The sequence below is a fragment of the Haliaeetus albicilla genome, chromosome 13 (genome assembly GCF_947461875.1).
Source record: "Haliaeetus albicilla chromosome 13, bHalAlb1.1, whole genome shotgun sequence".
Taxonomy (NCBI): Eukaryota; Metazoa; Chordata; class Aves; order Accipitriformes; family Accipitridae; genus Haliaeetus; species Haliaeetus albicilla.
In genome coordinates, this window is record NC_091495.1 from 16,644,995 (window position 1) to 16,657,248 (window position 12,254).

General features: G+C 35.1%; 1 protein-coding gene across 2 annotated transcripts in view; it reads left to right on the plus strand.

The window, feature by feature from the left end:
- The window catches only part of CAMKMT (calmodulin-lysine N-methyltransferase), a 228,544-nt gene that overhangs the window by 16,663 nt on the left and 199,627 nt on the right, over positions 1-12,254 (plus strand). The gene's annotated exons all lie outside the window — the stretch shown is intronic.

Here is a 12,254-nt window from a genome sequence, read left to right on the forward strand (position 1 = left end):
AGTGTTTTATGTGTTACGCTGTTTTATGTAGCAGAGTTGTTTGTGTGGATGCATGCTTAAGTCATCCCTGTGCAGGTTATTTGTGCGAGAAAAATTCTCTATGGCTATTAAATATAAAGACATCACTTATGGCTTAGGAAGTGCTCGATGTTAGGAGAATTAATGGGGCAGTAGGATGCTATGTTTGTCCTGATCTTTCACTCTTGTCTAAGCATCAGTTACTGGCTGCATTAACCTGAGACAAGATGAGCCGTAAGTGGACCTTCAATGTCTGACCCAGTATGGCTCTGCTTCAGTATACTTATTAATAAAATCATCTATGCTATTAATGGACATGAATTATAAAATTGTGGTAGATCATGGAAAAGAAGGTGAGCAAAAATATTTAAATATTTTTGATGTGATGAGTAATTACTATTATACAATTAACATATACAGATATACATATAATTCTTTTTTGATTATTCTGCCTTATTTTTCAGGTTGATTGGTTTGTTTTCAAACAAGCAAACTGATAGAATAAAGTTGGGGGGGTATGTGTAAGTTTGCCAGATATTCAAGAAATGTGCACGTATCTCCTCCTCCTTCTCAAAGAAATGATATAGAAACTGTTCTGATATATACGTGTTTCTTCTCAAAACTCCAGTCTTAGTACTCCAAAGCTATGTTTCAATAAACATTGGCTTTTCATTAGCAAAAATGTCAATTTATTTAATAAACTTTTGCCTTCAAAAGGAAAAAATAATCATAAACTATGTGCTCTCCATTTTAAAATTTGCCAGCTTTCATTCAGTTCTGAACATTGAAGGTACTTGTGTGGTCCTGCCACAAAATACTTCAGGATATATTCTTTAACAGTTGCCAAAGAGAAATTTGTTCTCTGATTTCTGAATGAAAATTATATCTAAGGGATATATGAATATCCAAATTAATAATACTAAGGCTGAGAAAGAAAATTCACATTTATAACTGTCGTTGACATCAGCTATAGATATAGGCATCATGAGCTGGGTGATAAAAACATTTAGATTTCAGACATTTGTGATCTGGAAGAAAATGCTTTGATTAAATTATGGGAGGCATTTAGAGAGATTTGATGTTGTAGATTCTCAGAATAGGAATCTAGAGGGACTTTTGTAACAAGTTACTTTATTCTCATAAACTGTTCTCAATGAGGGTAAAAATTAGGAAATTAATCCAAACTGGGGTTTTGGATCCAGAAAAAATACTGTTATATTAGTTCATTAGATAACAACTCAGGTATTTATTTTGAACAGCAGAGAAAATTTTTTTGTGTGTGTGTCTAAAAGTTTCACATAGCAGATCAAAACAGTGTACCTTACTCTGTTAAACATGGCAATGTTATTTCTTAATCTTTGTTCTTTGTGTGAGTACTTAGATTGTGATCAATCTACACAAATTTCCTTGTTAACACAAATAATTTACTGAAGTTTTCATATGCTTTCCTATTGATAGATGTGCTGTCAGCTCTTCTGTTCACTTTTTCCAGTATTTCAGCTACTTTCTTATTGATCGCAGATGGTAGAACAAGACTTACGCTCTAATAGGCACACCACCAGTGCTAACACAGAAGTAATATGGCATTTGTAGTTCTTGTTGCTGTTTCTCTGTATATACAAAGATTCACATTTGTCCTTTTGGATTCAGTATTGCTTTGAGGGTTCATGCTGTGCTATTATATACAGTGTTTGCTAAGTCATTTCCAGATTCACTGCTTCCCCATTTTTAAATGTCTGTGTCTGTAAGTGTCTGTATTGATATACATATTACTGATTTATGCCTATTTTACTAAGCACTCTAGATTACACTTTGTTAGGGTAACTGTAAAATAGTTATCTTCTGGCAGCATGCAGTACTGGCTTGGAGTGTAATAATCATGCTTTTTTGCTACCACCTGTATGGAGTAAATGTCCCCAGTGTCCAGGCCAGGGTAACTATATGTGTCTGTCACACCGTCATAGTAAAGTTCCCCCAGCCATGTGTTTACTGAGCTGCTCTATTTAGATCGTACCTGACTGAATTTGTGTGCACTCCCATTATCCCTTGATTTGAATTGACTCTTTCTTTGACCTTTTTCTGTGTATTTCTTGGCTCTCTTTGTGTTAACCTACAGTGGAAAAGGAAGGTAGTAATCTTGCCTCTTTTTACCCCCAAAGGTAACTACAGTTGTAGTATTTCTAAAATTAGGTCGACTGTTTTTTACAATTGCTGTGGTGTTCTTAAAGAACTTCATATTATAAAACGATAGTCTACCCTAAAAATAACCCCAAACACTTCTAAAATGGTCTTTAGCAGTATTAGATTATTTCTTCTAATACCTAATACTAATGGAGCTAGCCGGTATTGAACATATTATCAGTCCCATCTACAGTAGTATGCTTTGTGAGGGGACCCATTGAATAATTATAGACTTTAATATTCCTTTAGGACATACTGCATAGTCAGAATTTATTTACTGGGCACTAAACTTCCCTCAAATGATTTGGACCAAGTTATCAGAAAACAGCTAAATATTTTAGCGTTCTGGGTGTTTTGGCTGCCATACTGAGTATTTATCAGGAAGATTAATGTTTTGCTAGCGATTATTAGATTATGAAGTGATTGTGTATTAAACAGATCAGATTTTGTAAAAACTGAAACATGTTGCATATTACATTTGAAACATTTGTTTCAAATAACATGGTTTGTGTGGTTTTGGGAGGAGTTCTTTTGTTTCTTCTAGTAATGTTCCCAAGTACCTTGTGTTAAAACAAGCTCTGTCAGGGAGCATTTCTATCGCCTTTTTCTTTCACTTTTTGGTCTTTCTGCTTGTGGTCTTTAACAGGCACATCACCATACGCCATCAAAAGAAGAGTGGTAGAGCAGACTCTAGTTAATACTACTTTCTCTGTGCTACCAGTAGATACCAACTCAGTACAAGATGTGCCACTAGCTGGCAGCATTATATAAAATATCAATAAGCAGCTTTTGAGGAATACTCGTGGCTGCTTCCAAAAGTGCTGCTTTATACCAGAAAGTCTTCAGGACAAAAGTCAGGACAAAAGTGGAGCCAACTGCAGTAGCTGTAAATGGCATATTGCAGAGTCCCAAGTGTTAACTCTGGAAATTGCCTCTGCACAATGTTTTGTTCAAACTTGGTACCTACACTTGTATTCTGTCTTTTTCAAAAAGATTTCTGAAGATGCATTTTCACTGTACGATGGCTACTGTAAATGAAAATTCACACTACAAATTACAATTGGTTTTCACTTTCCCAGAAAAATGTGAACATTTTTTCTCTCCTGTTCATCCTTTGTAAGAGAGCAGTTTCCATGTGAAAACTCTAAATTAATTCTCCCCACAGACAGGATGCAATGCTAAATGCACTTCATTCAGCTTTAATTCTATGCATAAGCAGGAGGCAGGGAAAAGAGGAATGGAATGAAGGAAAGGATCAGTTTGTTATTTTAGACAACTGTATGCCATCTGTTAAAAAGATGGTACATCCTGAGACCATCTCTAGTCCTAAAATAATCGATTAAAGGAGCTGATGGATCTCAGGCAGTAGGTTCAATGGTGTCATTGTGGGATAGCATCAGCTGGCTCCAGGAGCCACATGCCATGCTCATCCTTGCAGAAGAAAAATCTCTTCTGCAACAGACTGTCCAAAAAGCAAGGAAAATTCTGCAAGAATGAGCTTTTGAGAGTATTGCCTTCCCCTGTCTTTCCTAGTGGGAGAAAGCAGTTATGACTGAAATGCTTGTATAATTATGTCCCTGCAGTAATCATTTCAAATTATGTATACATTTAAATAAAGTGAAATGATCAAGGGCCAAAATATAAACCTCTTTACTAATTGCCACCAGTCTAAGCAAGCTACAATGTCTGTAAAGGAGAATTTTGAGCAGTGAAATTCAGCATGTTTGGGGATTTTCATCTAGTCTCTGCCGGATGTTAACACAGAAACAACCAGAGTGCTCAAGTAATATAAAATCGGAGATATACTGTATGTAATAGCAAAACATTTTCTTGTAAACTGCACATAGCATTAGTTAATAATGTAATATTTTTCAAGAAACAACATGTTCAATACATATTAATTTTATTTTCTGCTTGGTTGAGTGTACAATTACATGTTTTGGAACTAAAAAAGCAGCAGAGGGTGCTACAGTTACAGAGCTACCCAGGCACGTACTCCAAAGCTGTTGCTCCTGTAGGCAAGTAGATCCTGCAAAGACTGAAGCTTTCATTTGGGGTACAAGTAAATAGGATAGCTTTAAATTCTGTTGCCTCTGTTTATATAGGAAAACAGGTAATCTATGTGAAATCCAGAAAAAGTAGAATTCCATATTCACTTCTATTTTTGAATTTAAAAAAAAAAAAAGAAATGTTGCAGAGTTTCCTGAAAACATAGTGTCTGGATATAGCTACTGTTACAAAACACCTACTCACCATCTTTAGAACTGTTTGTGCTAATTTTACATTTAGAAATTCCAGTCTCTGCAGCAAGTTTTAGATTAGAAAAATTTGGCTTTTTGTTTTCAATGGGTGTTGTCCCTGCCCGCCCCCCCCCCCCCCCCCCAAAAATGAGCTAGCTAAATTGGAGAATATTTTTACTCCTTTGTATAATATTTTCATTAAAATAACAAGAGAGAAGGATTGTTCTTAAATTTCAAGTCCACATTGGGGTTTTTTTGGAAACGCATATTGAGGGGAAAAAAAAATAGAAATAAATTAATTTTCTCCCTTTAGTTTTCGCTTTGTTTTTCCAGATTCTATTAATTTTAAAATTATGTTTATTTAAAAAATGTAATTGTTTAGCTTCTTTTTATTTACTTAAAGTAGATTTTTAATTTTTATTTTTTTTTAAACAAAGAACTTTTCCTTCTTTCTTCCTTCCTCTCAAATAACTAGAACGAGAGGGGTTTCTTCTTTCCTGGTTTGTAGTGTATGAGGATGTGTTCAGAGAGCTACTTGTTTCTTCAGAGCTCTCACTGCATGACTCAAAGGTATCTGAGCTCCTCTATGGAGCGGTCATGGCAGCTACTGATTTATCATGCCTGGAAAGATAGATGCCATCAAGCTACCTGGAGAAAAGCATAGGATGGCATCCTTTATGGCAGCACAGGTGCTCCTGTATTTCACGTAACATTACCTAGAATCAACAAGGGAGTAGATTGCATTCTTCAGGTGCTGCTGTAGAAGTGTAGTCGTTCCCCCCCCCCCTTTTTTTTTTTAGAGGAAACATCTTGTTTTCTGTGGTGAAAAGCATACCAACTTGAATATGCTTCCTGCCTCTCCATGCCTCAGTAGGTATTCTCACCTGAAGAAACTGCCAGTCATTGTCTTCTGAGTCTTCTCTCATTCCACTGGTGTGGCAGTTTGAAATTGTTTACCATGTCAGAACCTCACACTCTCTTGAAAAAGTCTTCAACAAAAAATAAATTGACTGGAAGAGTGTTTGGATAGCAACGATACATGTCGTTTTGAATGAAATATTGTATTTATGATACCTACAATTTACTATTCACTATGCAGCTTCCTTTTAAATAAAACATTTCATGATCAGGGTTAAGAAAAACCAGTTGTTTCTTCCCTCACCTCCCCCATCCAATTCACTTCACTGATTCAGTTTACAGCATCATCCCAAGCAGTCACATTGACATAACCGGCATAATGCTTATGGAATGGAGCAGAAAATAAGTATATGGGGAGAAGCAGGTACCTTTTAAATTACTGTTGCTACCAGAATTGTTTTTATGAACTGTTCTTTGATGGAACATCAGTGATTTGTCTAAGTACTGTCCTGCAATCTTCTGCTTTTCCCCACTTTACTAAAGTTTTCTGTTTATCAGGAGCCTATATGTGAAAAGAATAATCATAACTGTCGTCAGGCATCTGTTTCCTCTAAAGTATTTTTTTTCCTACTGCATATTCCAACATAACCTGACTGTGCCTGTACTTTTAAACATGGCACCAGCTCATAGAAGGTGAAGAAGCCCAGCTGAGCTCTTCTGAGTACCCTCTTTCTTCCTTGGTCAGTTTGAAGTTTTTGTAGTAGTTGGTTCACCTGTTCAGGATATTCCAATGAGAACTTTTTGGTAAAAACATGAATCTATTTGAGCAACTGCAGTTGCTTTTCTATATTGCTGAGCAATGATTTGTACCTTGGCACCTTGATTTTTGCATCAGATCTGTTGTCTTAATCTTTATAAAAATTGTTGGCATAAATATGTTTCTAAGTGTACTACTCGTGCTTCGCTGACTTTATGCACTAGTGTTGACCTTCTATAATCTGAAGCATTTTTGAAAGTATTCCATGTATTCTAAATGAATTATCATGAGAAGTTGGATCTTTTGATTTAAATTAATTAAAAGAATTTGAAGACAGGATATAACTTCTTAAATTAGATTGGTAGAAGGAGAAGTGTATGAATTATTTTAATTAATTTCAGGCATTTTACATTAGATAACTTCTTTTGATCACCTTTTAAATTGAGATGGGGTAGGATAACAATGGTAAGCATCCCTTTAAGATGTGCTGTGTTATTAATTAAGCGTAGTCTTTTAATGCATTGTAGAATTTTCTCTTAAAATATTTCAAATTTGAGCATAATTGAAATAGATAGTTTCAAATTAGTTTCATTTAGCTTGATGTGCAGTAGATTGTTCCAGTTTGGGTGGAACTTGTATGTTTCTTTGTAATCGTTCTTTTTGTTTTCACCGTTCCTTTTACTTGCCATGTTCTAGCCATGGTTTCAGTGCTGCTTTTCACAAAAGTACAGGCATGAGGTGCAAAACATGCTGAAGAAATGCCATGCTTGGAGTACGTCCTTGGGTAGCTACCCTTTGTTCAATACCATACAAAGTTGCTGATGGGATCTGACTTACATGTCAGATGGAGCGTTTATCTGTATGGTAATATAGTCTCATTAGTGGCTGCAGTGTGGAGGTAACAAGGACAGTGCCTGTTCTTCTTTTTCTCCATACAAATGTAATGGAAATTTTATGTGTAACTTGCACCTAGTTTTGGTTTTGTTTCAGGTCTTTTTAGAGAACTTTTTAAAGGTTGCACTGTATTTCCTGTTAAAAAAATCATGTTCAAATGGATGAACTCGTGTCTTCTTTTGAAATACTGGGGTGAAATGTTTCCACTTAATTCATCATCAGTTCACAGAATTGAATTCAAGCAAAACTATTTGAGTAAAATATTTCTGGAAATATGAATTTGAAGCCTTTGGTGGATAATACATCCATTTGAAATTTTTTGTCTGATGATAGTTCTGACTGAAAAGTGTGATGAAAACTAATCTACATAGCAGTGACCAGATGGAAATCCACTGTAGAACTATTATTCATGTACTTAGCTTGACAAATTAAATACTCTTATTGAGTCTCAGTACAGTTAAAATTCTATGGTTTTTAATAATTTTTCAAAATATTTTCAATAAAGTGGAAAGAAATGGGTAAGGCATTATTCCAGAAATATAAAGAACTAATTTTTGGTAAACCTGGTGGATTAAAAGAGCTCCTAATACAAGTGGTTTGGTAAATGGAAAATGCATAAGGAATATGTGTACAACTGCACATTTGTACTAATTACTGAAGGCCCAGCCTTGTGTTTTTTCTTTAAGACTGCAACCCACCTGCAAAAGACTTAAGTGACTAGCCCATAAAACAAAGATTCAGGGGACACTGCTTCTAGCAATGGTGATTTCGCATCTACTCTCCTTACTGGTAGAAAATATCTCCTGATATCTAATGGTAGTCTTTTTCACTAGAGCTTAAACTTACTATTGTTTTGCTCATAGGCAAACATAAGATTTTCTTTTTTAATAGCTTTTAAGGTATTTTAAGTCATCACATAGCCTTGCCTGTATCTTCTTTTCCTTATGTTGAATAAGCCAAATTCTATCATTTTTTCTTAAGCTACATTTTTTGCTAGACTCTGACTTTTCTTTAGAGTCTGTACATTTGCTTTGTATCTTTCTTGAGTGTTTGTCAAAACTGGGCACAATAGTCCAGTTGAGACCTTCATAATGCTAAGTAAACCAGACGATTTTGTATTTTACAGCCTGTAATCCCAATATTGTATTTTCCTTTCTTACAACAGCATGACTTTGACTCATGTTGAGCTTTTGACCTCCCACAAGATTCTGGTCCTCTTCAAAAGGGATCAGTTACAGCTCCTAATTGTGTATTTATGTAGCAGATTATTCTTACCCAAGTGCAATACCTGTTGAACTTTTTCCTCTGTTTCCAGACTTGTCCCAATTAATTGCTTTTGTCCTTTGAAGCCTGTCTTTCACCATACTGGACTTCCTAAGTTGATATATTGCTAATTTAATAAGCATATTCCTTCCATCATGTAGATGATCAATGCAAACACTGAACAGAGCACAGTCTGGTGTAGGCATTTATGGAAACTCCACCTGATAAAATCACCTGCTTTTACAGCAAACAATTGAGAATTATTCTCCGGAGTCAGTTTTCTTGATCAGCTCTGCACCTATCTTAACCAAATTTTACTTAGACTGTGTTTCTCGTGAAATTGTCAAAGGACTTTCTAAAGTTTTGATATAAGACATCTACTGCTTCTGCCCTATACACAAGCCTTTTATCTTGTTGCTCTGGTGAATGGCTTTTTAATTAAAATCTGTAATTTATTTTTTGTTGTTATACTTTATCATGGAATATGCAACAAAAGAATGAAAAACTTGAATGTTGAGTTTTTAATTATGTGAAGATGAGGGAGACAATTAATTGAATGAAACATTATACTTAATTATAGAATGCATTATTGTCTTCTGCACTGAAAGTCACCTGATGATTTTCCATCTTATGATTTCATTCACTTCCTGAAAGCCATTGTTTTCATCATTTGTACTACAGATGTATCCTATCTAAGCTTCTATGCATGGTTTTGTCTTGTAGTTCTTTGGTGTCCTGAAGGAGAACTCCAGCTACACTGAGATGTGTATTGGTTTTGTGAAATGTTTGGTAGTCTAACAAAAATTAGAATAGAATTAGGATTGTAAGAGCCTCTACCCTAATACCCTCTACCTCCCATCTCCCGACATTCCATAAACGTGATGGAATGTAAAATAATGCAAGATGGGGGGATTTTGGTTTTTGTTGTTGTTGTTTGGGGCTTTTTTGGTAATTTGGGAGTGCTCAAATGTGTTTGTGCCTCTTGCACCTGAGAAATGGAATTCTGCAGGTCATGTTCAGGACTAAAAAGAAAGTAATTTGAGCCTGTTATACCTTTTAACACCAACTCCTTGTCTATTGATATTTATTGTTGAACTGTGACCTGTGCTTTGTGAATTAAATTTCCTTTCTATCTATGCTAGTGCTGGCTGAATGTGCATTTCACTATCTAGATTTTTTTTTCAATTTAATTTTTAGGTTTCCCTTTATATTTAGGCCAATTCCAATATTTTAAGGCAGTGTTTTGTTGTCTTGTTTAAGTGTGTGTTTTATATCAGCTCAGAAGAGGGTAGCTATCACACTATACTCCCAAAAGCACTTTTTTGGTATTACCTAATCTGTACAATATCACATCTGTGAAATAAATATTAGATCCATTTTACAGGTAGGAAGTCTCATAAGCTTCTAGATTTGTTACAGAGCTGTTCATGGGGTAGAAATGGGTGACAGAACCAAGGCAACTTACAGTGGTGGTATGCTGAGGGCCACTAGCAGACCTGACTTCTAACCTTTCCCACATGTAGGTTTATTGTAGGCTCTTTGTTAAATTGTGCGGTACTACATTTTCAGGAGTGGCTGTTCATGGGTTATCTAAAGTGAAGGACTTAAAGCTGTGTTGGAAAAGAGAATTGGGCATTGCTGAACTGGACTTTAGATGCTGTGACAAAAAAATTCAGTCCTCCTTCAGGTAAGGAAGCATTTCTACATACACAGTGGCATGGGCTGGAATTCACCACAGATGGCACTCCAAGATTTGTGCATCATTAACTCTCCCTCTCTTTGGAGTTGCAGTTCTTAACCTGACGCATTCACAGCCTTAAATCCTTTCCTTTATTTAGATGCTTCAGTCGTGTCCATCAAGAAGTATGGAAGGAATAACTTTTTTTTTTTTTAACCTCCCATGTGGCAGTTGCAGATTTTATGTGGAATTTATTTGGTTTCAGGCATAAGCCATATGGTTATAACACTCACCAGGTGGTTTCATGAAAGTAGTGGAGGCCAGCACACCTGAATTAGCAAAGGGAATGGGCTCAGAGCTTTTATGTGCTCACTTACTGGAGCTCCTTTTGGACAGTAAGACAAGAAACAGTATTACTAAATGTATTGGGTAATCCCTTGTGACAGTATGTCAGGAAAAAAAAAAATTGCAATCTGCCAGTAGATATGAATTTAGAATGTGAAAACAGCAGCTTTATACATGCCTCACTGTAAGCACATACCTAGTTCCATGAAGTTTACCTGTTCACACAGCTAAAACACTGTACACTCTTAAGCCATTTTATGAATCAACACCCTAGTATAAATTCTGTCAGGCTAAAAATATATGCCTTCTTAATAAAACATAATATGGCCAAGCAGCTTGTATACAGCGTCCTTATGTTTGCTGTATATTGGTTCTTGTTTTGAAATTGTGGCAATTTGAGGCAATTTCTAGATATATTTATTATTCAATTGGACAATCCCAAAGTAGGAAAATATTATTTTGTTTTGTTTGTGTGGTTAAAGACTCTGCTAAAAATGAGCTTAGCCAGATAAACAGAGGATGTTTTATTACTACTAAGAATTAATTTGACAATTTTGTCCACAACCATAATCTGCTTTTAAAATCATGCATTATGTTTTCATTTGAAAACTAACCAATGTAACTTTCCTATAAGGAAGGGGTGCACAGCTGCACACCTCATGTGGGAGAGGCTTAGTTACTGACAGATGAATCTGAGTCAATTTTAACGTAATTTCCTAGGTTAAAGTAACAGAGGAAGATGTTTTAATTGTACATTGTACATATTTTTGTGAGTGATTTTTGTTTGGTTGGTTTTGATTGGACTAGTGCTTACTAGTTTAGTAAGTAGCAGTGAAGTATCAGTATTTATGAACTGTAATTTTTGTCTCTTTGCCAGCTGAGATTAGTAGGCATTGTTTTCAAAGGTAGATCTGTGAGAAAGTGTCAAAACCAAAAATCAACTATTTATATAAAATAACTCTTATCAGGAGTGGGAGTTTAATAACCAGGACTGGTTTTGTTGCATCTGGTTTTAGTTTAATAATAATCTTTGAAAAGTTTGAAGATCTGTGGGTCTAAGGTACAAGGAGAAGCTTGTGTTCAAATTTTTTTTTTTTTTTTTTTTTTTTTGGTGGTAAGGTATTTGTCACTGTCTTGATCTGTATTTAGATTTGGTAAAACACAGTTTATATTGCTTTTTATAAAGAAACTCTAACATAGAGCCATCAGGTTAAAGGACTTATGAATGTTTAGGAATAAGTGCACACAGCAATTTAATTATCCTTTGTTGTATGTAGGCACAATCTTAAAGAATTTTGAGACTTTTCTCATGAAGAAGCATACTTTTTACTTAGTATAAAAGTTGAGCATTAAAATGAGAACATCTTTGTAAGCCTTGACTTAAAAGTAATTATATTTAAATGGTGGTAGTAGTAAAAGGCAACATTCTCCAATGATTTTAAGCTGCCTTTTAAAGTTGTATAGCTACTCAAAAAGGCAGTAGGACCAACAAAATGCTTGAAGATACACAAGAATAAAATGGTGATACAGGTTTGACATTTAAAAGTGAAGATGTCTACACTAGTTTCTAAATGGACAGTAAAATATACTGTCTTTGAATTTATCGTAATTTTAAGGAAAAAAAACAGGTATACACTAAGAAACTAGAATTATATGAATCAAGGGATAGACGGACAGCTTTTGGAAGCTCTCCAAATAATACCTGCTGTTTGCTCAGATAAACTTGCTGTTGAATTCTTTTCCTTATTTTCAAAGTACCTGTTAAAAAGAAGTATTTATCCTTCCCATTCCCATTGAGTTTTCCAGTTCCCGAATTAGAAACCCTCTGTCACACCTAGCATTGAAAAAAACCCTTAAATTATAGTAGTGGTATTAAATACATATTCAAGATCAGCTACTTAGCAGTGACTTTGTTCATTGCAATCTTTGTTCTAACTGGTAAATGCTTTACAATGTAAATATTTGCATAATGTAGCAGCCAGTTGCATGTCTCCTGTGTTAACCTCCAGAAGTTATAATA